At 41.2% G+C, this 16,382-nt stretch overlaps 1 protein-coding gene across 1 annotated transcript in view; it reads left to right on the top strand.

Annotated features, from left to right (window-relative positions):
• Positions 1–2,058: 2,058 nt before the first annotated feature.
• LOC109426211 (uncharacterized) overlaps positions 2,059–16,382 on the top strand; it is a 445,168-nt gene continuing 430,844 nt past the window's right edge. Inside the window, exon 1 of the mRNA XM_062860009.1 lies at positions 2,059–2,136. The gene's annotated coding sequence lies outside the window, so the exon portion shown is untranslated. The remainder of the gene's footprint in view (positions 2,137–16,382) is intronic.

The following is a 16,382-nucleotide window of genomic DNA, read 5'->3' on the forward strand; positions in this document are numbered from 1 at the left end:
ATGAAATCATTTTTGACAACTTCAGACCCCTTGAGGGACCACTTAGCCTCGAGATACGGACTTAAAATTTTGACACAATCATTTCTCCGCTAAAACGATCATTTTCCAACAACGAACTTATAACATTTTCATTTTTTGCAAAATAAGGGACGGCCTAAAAGAGATCTTCCTTTGATATCAATCATGGTTTCCTTTCGTCATTCGTATGTGATTTTGTGGAAAAACGAAAAGTTTCATCGCCCAGAGCGGGAATCGAACCCTCACCTCATAGCATGGCAACGAGGCTCTTAGTTATTCTTTTTATTTCAATCATCATTTTGACCACTTGTATTTTCGATCTTTTGCGCTAGTCGATCTTTCGATATTTTGACTCTTCGACCTTTTGACCGTCGACCTTATGACCTTCGATATTTTGACCTTCGACCTTTTGTCGAAGAACCTCATATTTTTTAGTTTTAATGCTTTATTATTTTTATCTCCTCCCCCTCTCGACCAACCAAGAAGTGGTGGAACAAAAAGTGAGATCAATATTTGTAACGGCCTAAATACGGGGAATATACAATATGATCGGGACTGGCAAAATTTTCACTTAAACAAAAATCCACTAGCTGCGACTTTTCAAAAAGTGCATCAAGTATTCTCAAATTTTCATTGTTAGCAGTTGATCAGCTATGCTTGTGTATTAATGGTACAAATTTGGAAAATATCAGGCTCTTCTACAAGAAGTCATAATAATTCGATAGACAACTTTGAACTGTTATGTATATCTCCGGATTGAATGAACGAAATGCAATGAAATTTTGAGCAATTATGACTCATATGATAATCATTGAAAAACTATGACTTAACGTTGGCTTTTCAGTAAGTTGATCTATTTTTAATGTGCATGCCATTACTTTATGCTATTTATTGCCGATTATTTTGTTACTTCCCTCGAAACATATTTATATTCAAGTCAACTGGAGGGAATTTAAATGAACTATAATTGCCATCTCAAATTTTGCAACGATGTTGAAATTTTGAACAATTTTGTGTTATATTAGAGAAATAATTTGATTGTTATGTGGAGCGGACCTGGTGTGATGGTTAGAACACTTGATTATCACGCCGAGGACCTGGGATCGAATCCTACTCCCGACAAACTTGCAAAATGTGAGTTCCTGAGTGGGTCTTGAAATGAACTAGCCTAGGGCTAAAATCTCGTTAATACAGATAAAAAAAAATTGTTATAATTTTCTAACGTGTTAACAAGTTTTTCATAGCTCTTCTTCTTCTTCTACTTCTTCTTTATGGCTCGACATTCGCATTGGAACTTGGCCTGCTTCTCTTCAACTTCGTGTTCTTAGAGCACGTCAGCAGTTATTAATTGAAGGGCTTTGTTTGCCTGCCATTGCATGAATTTGTACATTGTGTGACAAGTACAATGGTACACTGCCCAGAGAGTCGAGAAAATTTTCCCGACCGGACGGGAATCGAACCCGCCGCCTCCGGATTGGCGATCCATAGCCTTAACTAGTAGGCTAACTGGAGACGCTCATGGAGCTCGTTATATCTATAAAAATGCAGTGGCATACGTGAACAGGTTAACTTTCTTTCTCAGCTTTTTTAATTTTGCTTACAAACCTTTACACAGTGCCTTGAGCTGAGAACAATCAGCATTTTAAAAGCTCTAAAAAGAACACTAGTTCGCCATTTTGACTCTCGCCTTACTTTTGAGCAGGGCCCAAGCAAAAAAAAACATTGACAATAACATTTTCCGTATCTTGGTGATCTATTTATGGTTTTTAGAATGAGATTTTTCGGAAAATACGCAATTATCTTTATTCTTATTATCTTCACATCCCTAAAATACTCTGAATTGTGGTACTATACTTTGTACAGTGCTATAAGGTTTGATCTTATGCTGCTAGTATTGAGAACAATGTTATGCCTTTATAAAATCCTACGATGAACTGAACTGAATTATTCATTGTTTCTAGTTTAGTTTAGTTTAGTTCAGTATTGTTTTCTATCATTGAAGCTTCGGAAATTATTTAGTCTACATTTTTCTTTCTTTTCAGAAGTTTCTGGACATGAGGCACAAGGTGCTGACAAAATTTCATATTTCCTGATTCTGCGAGACATCAATCAATTTTGGTAAGCATTATTTTTTCAACTCCTAACTAGAAAAAAATATCTCATCACAGCTCTTTAAGCAGTCCTTGTAAGCATGGTTACAAATTACAGACATGAGTGTGTGAGCAATTCCATTGTCCATTTTATTACATTCTCATTGCATTAAACTTTAAAACTGCTGGCACTTATAGCGTGAAATACTTCTAGGACTTGGTTGGTCATTTAACAGAATAAAAAGGAGGAAAGGAAGCAACTCGCTTTTGGTCATTACCCTTTATCAGGGATGACATCACAACTCATTCGAATTAGTATGTGTCCATTCCTTACTTCTCGTTCCGTCATATTTGCTTCTACCATCCAACCCTGACAGAAGTGTAACACCTTTTCGGAGTTTTTTTTGTCTTCTATTCTTAACCGCAGGATTGCGTGGTGGAAGCGTATCACCACCGAGCAGGTGTAATGGATATTATCCTGTTCTCTGGGCTTCCTTTTGCGGTGGCTTTTCCTTTGTCCGTTTGGTCTCTTCCCTCTCGTTTGCCCAGAAATGGACATTTAAAGAAGCACTTCTTGTAATTTTAACCAACTTGTCGGAGGGAAAGTTCAGACACTGGAATTCAATTCCGAGCAGTAGGTAGATAAAGATTAGATTCCATCATTTCAACACATCGAGGAGGTTGAGGATTGCTTGGAAATATAAGGAACTTTTTTAATTTCAACTTTTACGGGTTTTACTTTCTACCGGAATGAAGACACATCACGTCCATTTCAGAGAACACTCGGGAGCATGGACTTCATTTTTTTTAAGTTCATAACTGGACATATGCAGTTGAAAGCTGAAAGAGCTTCTCTTAGCTTGGGGAAGACAGTTTCACAGGTATCTTCATGAAATTACCGGTTTAGTCCAAGGTTTACTGTATTTGAAATTTCTTTGAAATACTTTGGTAAAGATATTAGAGCTTTCTATATGATAAACGAATTAAAATAAAATCAAATTAACTAAGACACTTTAAACACCAATTTAAAGTTCAATTATTTAAACTTTTGATTATTTCAATTTGTTATTCAACTCATCACTGAACCGAGCATATGAATTTCGCTTTTGTGTTCTACGGCAGGTTCTTACAAGTCTATTATGGCTAGTTTTCACGAACAGAATCTCAGAAACAGGATCAGCCTTCTAAGAAGAAGTTTATGATGATGAAGAACCAAGGAGTAGATGAAGATAAATCGCTGTAGAAACAACATTTGAATGTCAATTGAAGAAATTGTAAGTCATGAGGTGATTTATCACCTCAATCATTAATTCTTCTAATACTTTAAGAGCAAAGATATGTAAATATTAATCCGCTCCAAAACGCAATTATAAAGAACCCGGAAAATTGAAGCATTAGGTCGCACCTTTCTGTTTCTCGGAACTCGTCCAATTATTCACACCGAGTTCATCACCCCGGGCAGGTTTCTCATCGTCGTCGTCGTCGCCGCCGTCGGAGCAAACCGCCGCCGCGTACCCCATAATCATCGGGTCACCTCCATGGGTACCAACACCAAACACAGCGGCAGCGACGGACCTGTCTGCACCGCGCCACACGTCCAGATCTTGGTTTGCTGTTTAGTCGGTCCAAGTCCAACTCGTGGGGGCGACGAGAGAGTTCCCGAAGAACAATGGAAATGTTTGTATAATTTATGGACTTTCTCACACATAAATTACATCATCCATCGTCGGTGTAGTGTGTAGCGAGCGGGAAGGGATCACGACAATCGGACGGTGGGTGCTGCTGCTGATGGTGGCTAGCTTCCCAATGCTGATGCCGGCCGCTCCAGTTTGTTCAGAGATGCTTTATGATGATAATATCCATCCCATGATGATGGCCCAATTGGATTCGGTCGGCTCTGTTAAGTGCGCGGGTAGCTTCTGCCTGGTCGCAATAAAAATGAAAAGCGATATTATGCGGCACTGATTTAAGGTGGTTATACATGGAAGCCGCGATTCAGTCATTTTGTATGCTTTCTTCTTGTTCTTCTTGGCTTGATGTCCCATCAAAGAAAAGATCCTGATGCTCACCTTCTGGACCAAATCGGGCGAAACCCTTCGTCTCTCCGGAACCACTAATAAGGCATTGCTTCAGAGAGGGGCTAGTGCGTATCCCATCCTTAAGGTTAGCTGCGTAGCCTGCAGCAACGAACATTGAGGACTCGCTGGCGCTTAGCCAGTTTCCCGAGTGTTGCTTACCCCGACCTTTGTCATCGGAAGACAGACAGGGTCGTCACCACGTCTGCTTCCAACTGAACAGCGTGTATCAAGTACTGTAGACCTTCAGCGAAGCCAACGATTGCCACCGGGAACTTCAACCTCAACACCTCGTCGTACATGATATTCCATAGCACCGGACTCAGGATGGAACCTTGCAGGACTCCTGAGGTTATGTGAAAGTACTTCCGACCCACCTCTGAGTCGTAAACTATTTAGTACTAGATTCTGAAAGTTACTTCCGAGAATCTTGTACAGGTACCCAGGTATCCCTAGACGATAGCTGGCCAGCTGGAGCTATTAAACGCATTCCTTACATCCAGAGCCCCTACTGTACAGTAGCCAATCTCCCTTCTCTTACGCTCTAGTGCTTTCTCGGCATTTTCACCATCGGTGTACCTTAACATTCTATTGAGGATGATCTTTTTGAGCCATTTCCCCGTTGTGTCGATCAAGCATATTGGTCTATATGCTGACGGGTCTCCCGGAGGTTTCTCCGCCTTTGACAATAAAATCAGGCTCTGCCTTTCCAAACCTCTGGGAAAACTCCCTTGTCCAGGCATTTCTTCATTGCAGACCTGAACATCTCGGGAGCCTCTGCAATAGCTACTTTCAAGGCCAGGTTCGGAACTCCGTCCGGACCGGGGGCCTTACCAACGCTAAGGGACTTTGTTATCCCCCCAAATTCCACATCGGTAATCCTCTCCTCATCGGCAACCCCAGCTCCCGGCTGCCCTACGACAGAAGAACTATGCTAGGACTAGGCCTGGGAGGACTAGGCCAAGGACTATGAGCATGACATGGAAGAAGCCCCTCAGATGATCCCCCCCCCCCCCAACATCTCTAGAGATTGCTCAGTAGGAGCCATTACACCTCTCGTCTTGCACATCACGATCCTGTAGGCATCACCCCACGGGTTCGCATTGGCACTCTGACAGAGACCCTCAAAGCGAATACTAGCCACCGTTCGTTTTGCTCTTCCTCTGATCGTGCTCGCCGCGGAGCACCTCCCTAAATACCCCTTCGTCGAAGTATGATGTCTTCCACCTGCGAGGGCTTGACCTTGGCTTTGGCCCAGCCGCCTCTTCCTCTACCCGCTGCCTGCTGTTGTTGTAGTCGATAATGTAGCGAGCCGCCAGGTGGTCGCTGTGGGTGTAGCTATCGTCTACTCTCCAGTTCGAACTAATTGTTAGGCCAGGACTACAAAAAGTAACGTCAATTATCGACTCCGCACCGTTCCGGCTAAAGGTACTCTTGGTACCGACATGGCCAGTGTCTGTAGCAGGTTCTGACCTCGCTGGTTTTGTGAAGCGGCTTCTCCATTCCACGGCCCAGGCATTGAAGCCACCCACTATTACCACCGGCCCTTGCCTTGTCAGCATGGTAGTCATACAGTCCAGCACAGAGAGGAAAAAATTCGAAGATTGAAAGTGAAGATTGATATTCTCATTTTTTCATTCGTGTTTGGCCACATTCATTGTCAGCTGAATGCCTCTCTTTTTTCATTCAATTCTCTGTCACGAATATTTTTAAGCACGTCGTAAAATGTCCAATTTCTGTTAACAGACGCACAATCCGACTTAATGGACAAATAGAGAACATAATTAATTTTCTAATTAACTACTATACACAAGTTTTGAGGTAGTTGGAAGTATAATGGGGAGTTACGGTCCAGTTTTGTTTCTCAGTGAAAATTGTAAGTGACAGAAAAATGAATGAATAGGTGAAAAAAATCATTCACCAAAATGAATTTTATATTGATCCCTCAGTTGAGAATCTTCAAAATTCACATTGAATTTCACTCATTGAAAATGAAAATTTTAAACTCTGGTCCAGCATCTGCGTGAACTGCTCGATTAACCACCGCGGGGCGCATAACAGTTACAGAAAAAGACCCCGTTTAGATTGACGATCACGAAGCCCTCATATGTATTAGACATCAACTATTAGACGGGGTATTTACCCGTCGTCCATATTGCCGCCATTTTTCCAGACCCATCCACGATCCAATTGCCGTTGCCGGCAGATACTCGGTATGAGTCCGTTATGATGGCGATATCCGTCCTTCACTCAGTAACCGCCTGATAAAGCAGTTTGCTGAGCAGCATCACAGTGGTTCAGGTTCAGCTGCGTTACCTGCACTGTAATTTGTTCACTGCGGATTTCTTAAAGAGCGGGCACCTTGGACCACCCATTGGATGCCTGTTGTTCACGGATTCCTCGTAACTCATGCAGCCTTGCGCCTTACGGCCTTCGGTGCCACATCTCCTGCACAGTCAGCTCCTGTCAGGGCCTTTGTAGTCCCATGACTTGTGTCCTGATTCCAAATACCTAAAGCAAACCTCTGGTGGCTCGTGGAACGTCAGGTGACATACGCACCAGCCTACCTTCATCCTCCCTACTTTAACGGGCTTTTTGTCGTCCGCCACAGATAGCTGCACCAACGTCACCTCTGTCCCTACCGGGCCCTTCCGTAGCCTAACGGCTGCGGCGGCCACCTGCTCCTCGCACTGTTGCCGCAGTGCGGTGACGAGCTCTTCCGCTTCGGTGACCTCGTCTAGGTTCTTCACCTTCAGAGTCGCCTGTTGTGTGAGAGCCTTCACCTCTACTCCTTCGCCAATGACCTCTACCGCTAAACTTTTGTAGGCTGCGCCCTTGTGCTCCATATCGCGCTTCAGCTCCAGGATCATCTCACCCGTACGAGTACTTCTGAAACTGCGCACGTCGTCTCCCACGAGCATGGCGTCACTTCGCATCGCCTACAAGACGTCCGAGTACTTCGACTGTTCGGTCTTGATGACGAGCGCGTCGCCTTTCTCTTTTACGGCTTGGTTTGACGTCCCTAGCTTCCTCGACCTGCGGCTTTATCTTCTTTCTCTTCCGCTCGACATTCGTTCAAGGGGGACCTCCCCTTGGTTCGCTCTACTCTGTGGTTGCTGTGGTTCTAACAACGGTCGCAACCCCTTGTTTCCATTCTTCCGGGACGGGCCAGCCTTTTCAAGCCCACCCTTCTCAGCTTTCCGGGAACCCTGGCTGGGGTCCGACTGGCCGGCATTACTTTCGACCTTCGGGGTTAGTATCCTTCTGGCCTTGTGGGCACTGCCAGCCAGCTCCTCACCTGATGGCTGCCTCACCCGCTTCTGAGATTGCTTATCACGAGCAGTTGCATCCACCACACCTTTTTTACTTCCTGCGAAAGCGAAGGCCTCCGCCTGGGTAGACTTCGTAACCTTTTCTTTCACAGGCTCCGCCGCTGCTGCAGTCTTCACGAGTATGACGTGATCCTGCTTGGCATCGTACGCCGATGCATTTTTAAAGGACAGTCCCGCGCCTAAGGGCCCCTCACTTATTTGCGTGATTGAGATGGTCGAATGCTTTTTCGTAATCAATGAACACCCGGTAGAGAGACTCCAGGAACATGTTCCACAAAGGATCGTCTGTCACAGAATCCTGCATGATGCCGTTGGGGAGTTACGCCAATCTTCTCCTGTAGCCGGTTATGGAACATTTTGCACAGAAGTTTGAGAACAATATGCCCCAAAAATTATCGCATACATTCAGATCTCCCTTTCTAAAAGGGTAACCATAGGCGCCAACTTGTGACGTAGCTCTCCAAAATTGGACAAAATTCATCTTTTTTCACCTCAATGCACTAGTTTTTACGTAAATATGCCTAAACTAGATGAAGTGCGTTGAAATATTCCGAATTTGATTGGTTTTGAGAGGCCTCGCCCCCCCCAACTACGTCACAAGTTGGCGCGTATGAGGGTAACCTATACTAAGACATCCGGAAATGGAATTCATGGAATATATTACAATACCGTACGTCTCCATTCCATGGCACAAAAGTATAAATGTCACCCAACTAGCCAGCAACAATCCGAAGATAAGCTCCTGGCAAAAACTATTCCCTTGAACAGCTAACTCTTCAGCAAGTAAACAGAAAAGCGTTGTCAAATGGCAATTACGCCTCCAGTGTCCAACGTTCAAAGCGTGCTGCTAGTTTTAACGATCCAAACGAACCATCTCGATGGAGGTGATAACAAAGCTCGACAAAGCAGTAACCACCCCCATACCTCTGGGGCTGGGCACCGGTAGCTAGGGCGTGGGTGGTTTCAGTTCCTGCGAATCTAGGTCAGGATCACGGAAGCAGACTAAATTTAGTGCCTTCCGTTTGTGCGTGGGTTGAACCGGGTGAAGGGTGCCGGGAGCTAACTGAGGCGACACTCACTCACTCGGGTGCAATCATACCGGAGTGCTTCACGTGAACTTTCTTTGTGCAGTAGCTTCAACACGGCAGCATCCGATTCTTCCCTTCCCCACCCCACCATCGAATGGGAAGTCAGAGAGGAAAAGTTTTTTATGACATTTGCACGCTTGTCACAAACTACTCAAAAAGAAAGTGTGCCCTTCACAACACCCGAGGATATTTATGAGACAAGTTTTAACCGGCTGTGTCGGGTGTGTCGGGTGCGAAGATGTCCTCCTATTCTTAGCTCTCTAAAGTGGCAAAAGTCTTACGCCCCAGTTAGCTGAGAAATGAAAAACGAAAACAAACTCTTGTCGCTAGACGCAAACAGTTTTCACTCGTAGGGTAAGGTTTTCGCGACAACAAAACGGATTCAAAACCTTTCCAGTTTCAAAAGTGCATTTCTGAGCCGAAATTCAACAGGTATGCTGGAGCGGACCTGGTGTGATGGTTAAAGCACGTGACTTTCACGCCGAGGACCTGGGATCGAATCCCACTCCCGACAAACTCACACAAATATGAGTTCTTCCTTCGGAAGGGAAGTAAAGCGTGGGTCCGGAGATGAACTAGCCTAGGGTTTAAAATCTCGTTAATACTGATAAAAAAAACAGGTATGCTTGTTACGATGAGTTTCGTAAATCCAAAATCAAAACTGAGACAAAAATGTGCACGACCAATGAGAGTATAATGGAGGTGTGGAAGAGATGCTTTGTGTGCGTGAGATCCGTGTTTGGTGTAAAACATGTCACTACTACAAGCAAAGCGAGCTCCCATAAGAACGCGTGTCAAATAGTGACGTCACTATTTGTGTTTACATTTTTCTTTGCTTACTAATACATAGCCATCTCTTCTTCTTCCTCACCTTTAATATACTCTCATTGGTGCACGACTAGGACTACAATAATGTTGGGATTCATGCATAGGCGCCAACTTAGGGAGGGCAAGCATGGTTTTGCCCCCCCCCCAATATTTGGCAATTTTTATTTGTATTTGTATTATTTCATGTGAGGCATATTGTGTATTTCATGGACACATAAAATGTACTGCTATTTTCTTTCTACGTCTAGCGGAAAGCTCAGTCAAAGTGACGATTTCTTCACGAAAATGTTACACCGAGATGCAGCCAGTTCAACCCAGCTCTGTGCGGCAAAAAAACGAAAATCGTGCAAAAGGTGAAATGTGGTAGAAATTACAAGTATACTAGTAGATACAGTAGTGTTGGCTGAATAACCTACTGGATGACAAATAGCCGCGAGGATTCATTAACCTACAGTAAAAATAGCAACCACCTAACCAACGCGGGACAAGCAAGAATGGTACGACGATGCCTCAGCCGGTAGATCCTGGTCTGGTGGATGCTGTAAAGTGATATCTAGAGATATAGCGTATGGAAAAGATAAATGGGTGTAAATTCTGAGGCCCGGAGTGGGCGGTTGCGATAAGGTTAAGTGGATACTGTAGAAAATAATAAAAGGAAAATCTCGTTGTTTATTGGACGCTGAGTGGTTTTATTTCAGAAAATTGAAAACCAAAAGCCACGTAATAGAAATTGATGTTAAATAAATCGATTAAAAGAAGGATTATCCTTACTAATCACATAAGTAAGGTATTCAGGGAGAAGCATTAGAGATTCTTCCAATGTTTCCGCTCCCAATTCACCACAAGGTGTCTCATAATTTAAATCTTCAAACAATTTTGTTATCAATGGTCATGTTCCAATAAAATAAACATGATTTCACAAAAAAAATTGGTCAAGGTGTTTATTCCAAAAAAAAATCTTCAATGTGGGTCCACAACTTTTGATAATTTTCCCATGTTGTATTTTATCTCAAATTTTGTACTAATTGCTGCATTCTGACCCTTATGGATACAAGATTGCTCTAAACGAGTGAAAGAGATGACAACAATTGAAAGCCTAATTAATCCACCTAGTGGCGATGGCGAATCTTGTAGTATTTCCAGAAAAAAAAAACTCAAGAGAAATCTCTAAGAGAACACGGAAGAAATCCCTGAAGCTAGTCCTGGATTGGACCGGATCTGCTTTGATGGTTTATGTCAGTGACTATCACGCCGAGGACCTGGGATCGATTTTCACTCCCGATTAACTCACAAAACTGTGGATTTTTTATTCGGAAAAGAAATAAAACATGGTTTCCTAGATGAACAGGTCCTGGGTTAAAAATCGCGAAGATAAAGATAAAAAAAAAACCCGAATTACTCCATCACCTGGCACCTTTCTCGTGTCTTCGAAAACCTATTTGAACAAAACTCAAGTGACATGTTGATGGATATCGCACTTTCATACGTTTAACAAAAATCCATTTTGTGGCAGCAGAAATCCTATCGTTCATCTGGCTTTTGATGTTTGAGTCTCAAACTTGAGAAAAAAAAAACACTATCTTAAATTTGGACAGCCATTTTGGATTTTAGAGCGCCGTCTTGGATATTCTGGTCGCCATTTTTGGACTCCAGGCTTTTTCTCCATACCAGATATACCCACATTGCATGGTTTTAAAGTCTAAACCTCCATTAAACAGCCGCCATCTTGAATTTTGAGACGCCATCTTAGATATTCTGGTCTCCTTTTTTAAACTCCGGCCATCTTGACAATACCAAACATAGTCATATTTCATGGTTTTGAGCCTAAAATTCTATTAAACAATCGCCATTTTGAATTTGGAGGCGCTTTATTGGATTTTACGCCGCCATCTTGGATTCTAGGTCACAATCTTTGATATTATTTTCGCCATTTTGGGAGTCCAGACATCTTCCCTATGCTAAACATACCCATATTGCATGGTTCTAGTGCCTAAAATCCATTAAACAGCCGTCATCTTGAATTTGGAGCAGCCATCTTGGATATCAGATCACCATCTTGGAAATTCTGGTCGCCATTTTTCGACCCCGAACATCTTCCTCATATCAACCCATTTTGCATGATTTTAGGGCCTAAAATTCCATTAAACAGACGCCATCTTGAATTTGAAGCTGCCATCTTGGATTTTAGACCGTCGTCTTGAAAATTTCGGTCGCCATTTTTAAACTCCGGACATCTTCTCCATTCCAAATATATCCATTAGGCCTGTCCAGCTTTTCAAAAATGGTCTCTGATTCTCAAGTCCACCCCCATATTTTGATAGGCATCCTAAAAGAAGTAACTGGTTAAAATTTCAGCCAAATCCATTAAAATTAAGAGGTGCATCAAATCATTTTTGAGTTTTTCGACTATTTTTGAACTTCAAAAAATCATAACTACACTAAAACATGTCAAAACTTAATTCTTTTGGCAGAAATTGAAAGCTATACTTGTCTGCTACAACTTCTCCGAACAACGTGTGCCAATAAAATTGAAGGAAATATGTGTAATTATCACATTTGTAATCAGAAAAACCTTAAAAAGTTGATTTTTTGATAGATTTTGTTCTGGAACACCCTAATATACTTAATAAGTTGGATTTTTTAAAACGGCATCATATTCTCCAATGTTTTTTGGTTATTTGCTTCTTTGACACCAATGCTGTAGGAGTTGAGCAAAAATTACTAAAATTCGTGAAAGTCAAATGTGGCCTAAATACTAGCTTTTTGGAGGCAATCACGTTGTGGCGCGAAATTGTACTGAACGTAGTAGCTTTGTTTCCTAGTAGTTTGCCTTGGCTACCCCCTACCACGGGTGATAACAAACAAGCGCGATGACAGGTGTTGACTATCATATCAGTGCTGACGCGATGCCACTTTTTGCGCGCCAAAGCGTGATTGCACCCGAAAAGCTAGTTTTTAGGCCACATTTGGCTTTCACGAATTTTAGTAATTTTTGCTCAACTCCTACAGCATTGGTGCCAGAGAAGCAAATAACCAAAAAACATTGGAGAATATGATGCCGTTTTGAAAAATCCAACTTATTAAGTATATTAGGGTGTTCCAGAACAAAATCTATCAAAAAATCAACTTTTTAAGGTTTTTCTGATTACAAATGTGATAATTACACATGTTTCCGTCAATTCTATTGGCACACGTTGTTCGGAGAAGTTGTAGCAAACAAGTATAGCTTTCAATTTCTGCCAAAAGAATTCAGTTTTGACATGTTTTAGTGTAGTTATGATTTTTTGAAGTTCAAAAATAGTCGAAAAACACAAAATTGATTTGATGCACCTCTTAATTTTAATGGATTTGGCTGAAATTTTGACCAGTTACTTCTTTTAGGATGCCAATCAAAATATGGGGGTGGACTTGAGAATCAGAGAACATTTTTTAAAAGCTGGACAGGCCTAATATCCATTAGTATGGGACAAATATCAAATCCTCGCTCCAGTCGACTTTTTAGATCCCATTTAGGTCCCATATGAACTGTGCAAAATTTCAGCGCAATCGGTGAAACTATAATTTAGCGCAAGCGGTTCAAAGTTTTCATAGGATTTACTATGGGAAAAGTTACACTTTCAGATAAAAAATCCCAGAGGTCGCCCCTTGTCTCCTTAATTCAAATCGATCAACGTTTCATGTAGAAAAATAATTCATGAAACTTTCCTTCGAAGACCGCAAAACAATTGGATGTTTGTGAAAAAAGTTATTAATTTATTACCGATTAGTGATCCAACGAACGGCTTTTTGTTTTGTTTTATTAGCTGCACTGTAGCTGCTGCCTTGGCTGCTGCTGTTCCTGGGGGTGGTGATGCCTCCCGCCACCCCATGCAACAACGGCAGCAGCAGTGCTGCTGATAAAACAAAATAAAAAGCCGTTCGTTGGATCACTAATCGGTAATAAATCAATAACTTTTTCCACAAGCATCCAATTGTTTTGCTGTCTTCGAAGGAAAGTTTCATAATTGATTTTTCTACAAGAAACATTGATCGATTTGAATTAAGGAGACAAGGGACGACCTCTGGGATTTTTTATCTGAAAGTGTAACTTTTCCCATAGTAAATCCTATGAAAACTTTGAACCGCTTGCGCTAAATTATAGTTTCACCAATTGCGCTGAAATTTTGCACAGTTCATATGGGACCTAAATGGAATCTAAAAAGTCGACTGGAGCGAGGATTTACTTTTTCCATACAAGCGTGTACCATACTAATATCCATATTGTATGGTTTTAGAGCCCAAAACTCTATTATACAGGCACCATCTTGAATTTGGAGCCGCCGTCTTGGATTTTAGGTCACCATCTAGGATATTTTGGTCGCCATTTTCGGACTCCGGACATCTTCGCCATTCCAAACATTCCCAAATCGCATGGATTTAGGGCCTAAAACTCCATCAAACAGTCGCATCTTGGATTTTGAGCCGCCATCTGGAATTTTTGGCTACCATCTTGCCCAAGTAACAATCAGCATGCCTTGAAGGTTTATTCATGTTTTATCCTGGTTTTAAACGAGCATGTCAAAAAGCTAGTTGTTCTAAATAAGTTTTATGTGGTAGTTTTATACTTTGAACCTTTGGCGTTCCATAAAACTATCATATAACTTCTGCTATAAACATCTTCAATTAAAGACTTGCAAGTAGACATGAATTGGTTTTATCACTTATTATATACCATTTCAATAAAACGTGCATTTGCGGTTGTTGTCGGAGAGATTTTTTTTTTTTAAACAAATACACAAAACTGTGAGGCAATGCATAAAACCAACAAAAGATTTCGTGGCCGTAACATAAACCAAAAAAAATGCTGTGATAAAACCGCTAGTTCTATCATGAGCTCAGTTATGACTACCTCAGGAGGGTTAGCCCTATTGGAGGAATCATCAGGAACACAGAGTTTTATCAGAAAAATATGTCGCCTAGCCGGGATAATTTATGTAAATACAGAAAATTTTTTACTCAATTTTATGATTTCACGTACAGCTTAAGATCAAATTAAACCATACAACACGTATCCATCATTTTATTCTGTCAGAAAAATTACATAATGTCTTTTAAACTCCGCTGTGTTGAAAAAACCTTTTTTGCACCCAATTCCACCGAGTAAATTAAATGCATTTAACTTCCAAATTATGCATAGTTTGTGTGACGCACTTAGTTTTTGTCATTATCACAGTCATATTCACCACAAATTTTCCGTGGCATGTTTCCTGACACGTATTAAATAGGAAAACAAATCTGAATTCCATATCTGCATCTTTCCAATTGATGGCTGGATAAACAATCAAGCATAATTTATTCTGACGATCGAACATTGAGAGTGAAAAATAATCAAAACAATTATTTGACAGGTCAGAAGATGGTTTTATTTAGAAGATTGATAAAACTGTGATACAACCTGAAATCCTAAGCCGGTTTGCATACGAAAGTCCTGTAGATCGAGATCGTAATAAGACTGGGCCAACTAGCCAGAACGTGGGCTTATTGAGGCATACAAGAACTCGAGAACATTTTCAAGTCGGCATCAATGGTTTTATGTTTAGGATTTTTGAATCGCTAAAAAACTTTGATAAAATTAAAATTGTTACTTGGGTGGATATTCTGGTCGCCATTTTTGGATTCCGGACATCTTCGCAATACCAAATATACCCATATTGCATGGTTTTAGAGCCGTAAGACATCATTAATCAGTAACCATCTTGAATTGGGAGCCGCCATCTTAGATTTTAGGTCGCCATCTTAAATTTTGGGCTAACATCGTGGAATTTCTGGTCTCTAGTGTTGATTTTCGCACAAAATTCGTCAACCATACCAAAGGTTACAAAAATCGCCGCAGTCAATTTTACATATGTATATTAGTATGGGACACGCTTGTATGGAAAAAATAAATCATCGCTCCAGTCGACTTTTTAGATCCCATTTAGGTCCCATATGAACTCTACAAAATTTCAGCGCAATCGGTGAAACTATAATTTAGCGCAAGCGGTTCAAAGGTTACATAGGATTTACTATGGGAAAAGTTACACTTTCAAACAAAAATCCCAGAGGTCGCCCCTTGTCGCCTTAATTCAAATCGATCAACGCTTCTTGTAGAAAAATCATTTATGAAACTTCCCTTCAAAGACCGCAAAACAATTGGATGCTTGTGGAAAAAGTTATTAATTTAGGTATGACCGATGAGCGATCCGACGAACGGCTTTTTATTTTGTTTTATCAGCAGCACTGTAGCTGCTGCCTTGGCTGCTGCTGTTTCTGGGGGTGGTGATGCCACCCGCCACCCCATGCAGCAACGGCAGCAGCAGTGCTGCTGATAAAACAAAACAAAAAGCCGTTCGTCGGATCACTTATCGGTAATTTTTTTTTGTTTTTATTTACGTGTATTTTAACTTACACGTAAATAAAAAAAAAAAATAAAAAAAATAAAAAAAATAAAAAAAATAATAATAATTTAATTAATTATTAATTAATTAATTAATTAATTAATTAAAAAAAATAATTGTTTTGCGATCTTTGAAGGGAAGTTTCATTAATGATTTTTCTACAAGAAGCATTGATCGATTTGAATATAAGGAGACAAGGGACGACCTCTGGGAATTTTTAGATGAACGTGCAACTTTTCCCATAGTAAATCATATGAAAACTTTGAACCGCTTGCGCTAAATTATAGTTTCACCGATTGCGCTGAAATTTTGCACAGTTCACATGAGACCTAAATGGAATCGAAAAAGTCAACTGGAGCGAGAATTTGACGTTTGTCCCATACTAATGTATATGCAGCGAGTGCTACCAGTGCTGGTTCGGATCACTGAAATGGCCATAACTACGGAAAGAAAGGCCATAAATCCGTAAAATCGACCAATGGGAAGTGCCTTAAAAATGAGTGAACTTTTTTCTGCACAGACATACATACAAATA

Source organism: Aedes albopictus, chromosome 3, assembly GCF_035046485.1.
Source record: "Aedes albopictus strain Foshan chromosome 3, AalbF5, whole genome shotgun sequence".
Taxonomy (NCBI): domain Eukaryota; kingdom Metazoa; phylum Arthropoda; class Insecta; order Diptera; family Culicidae; genus Aedes; species Aedes albopictus.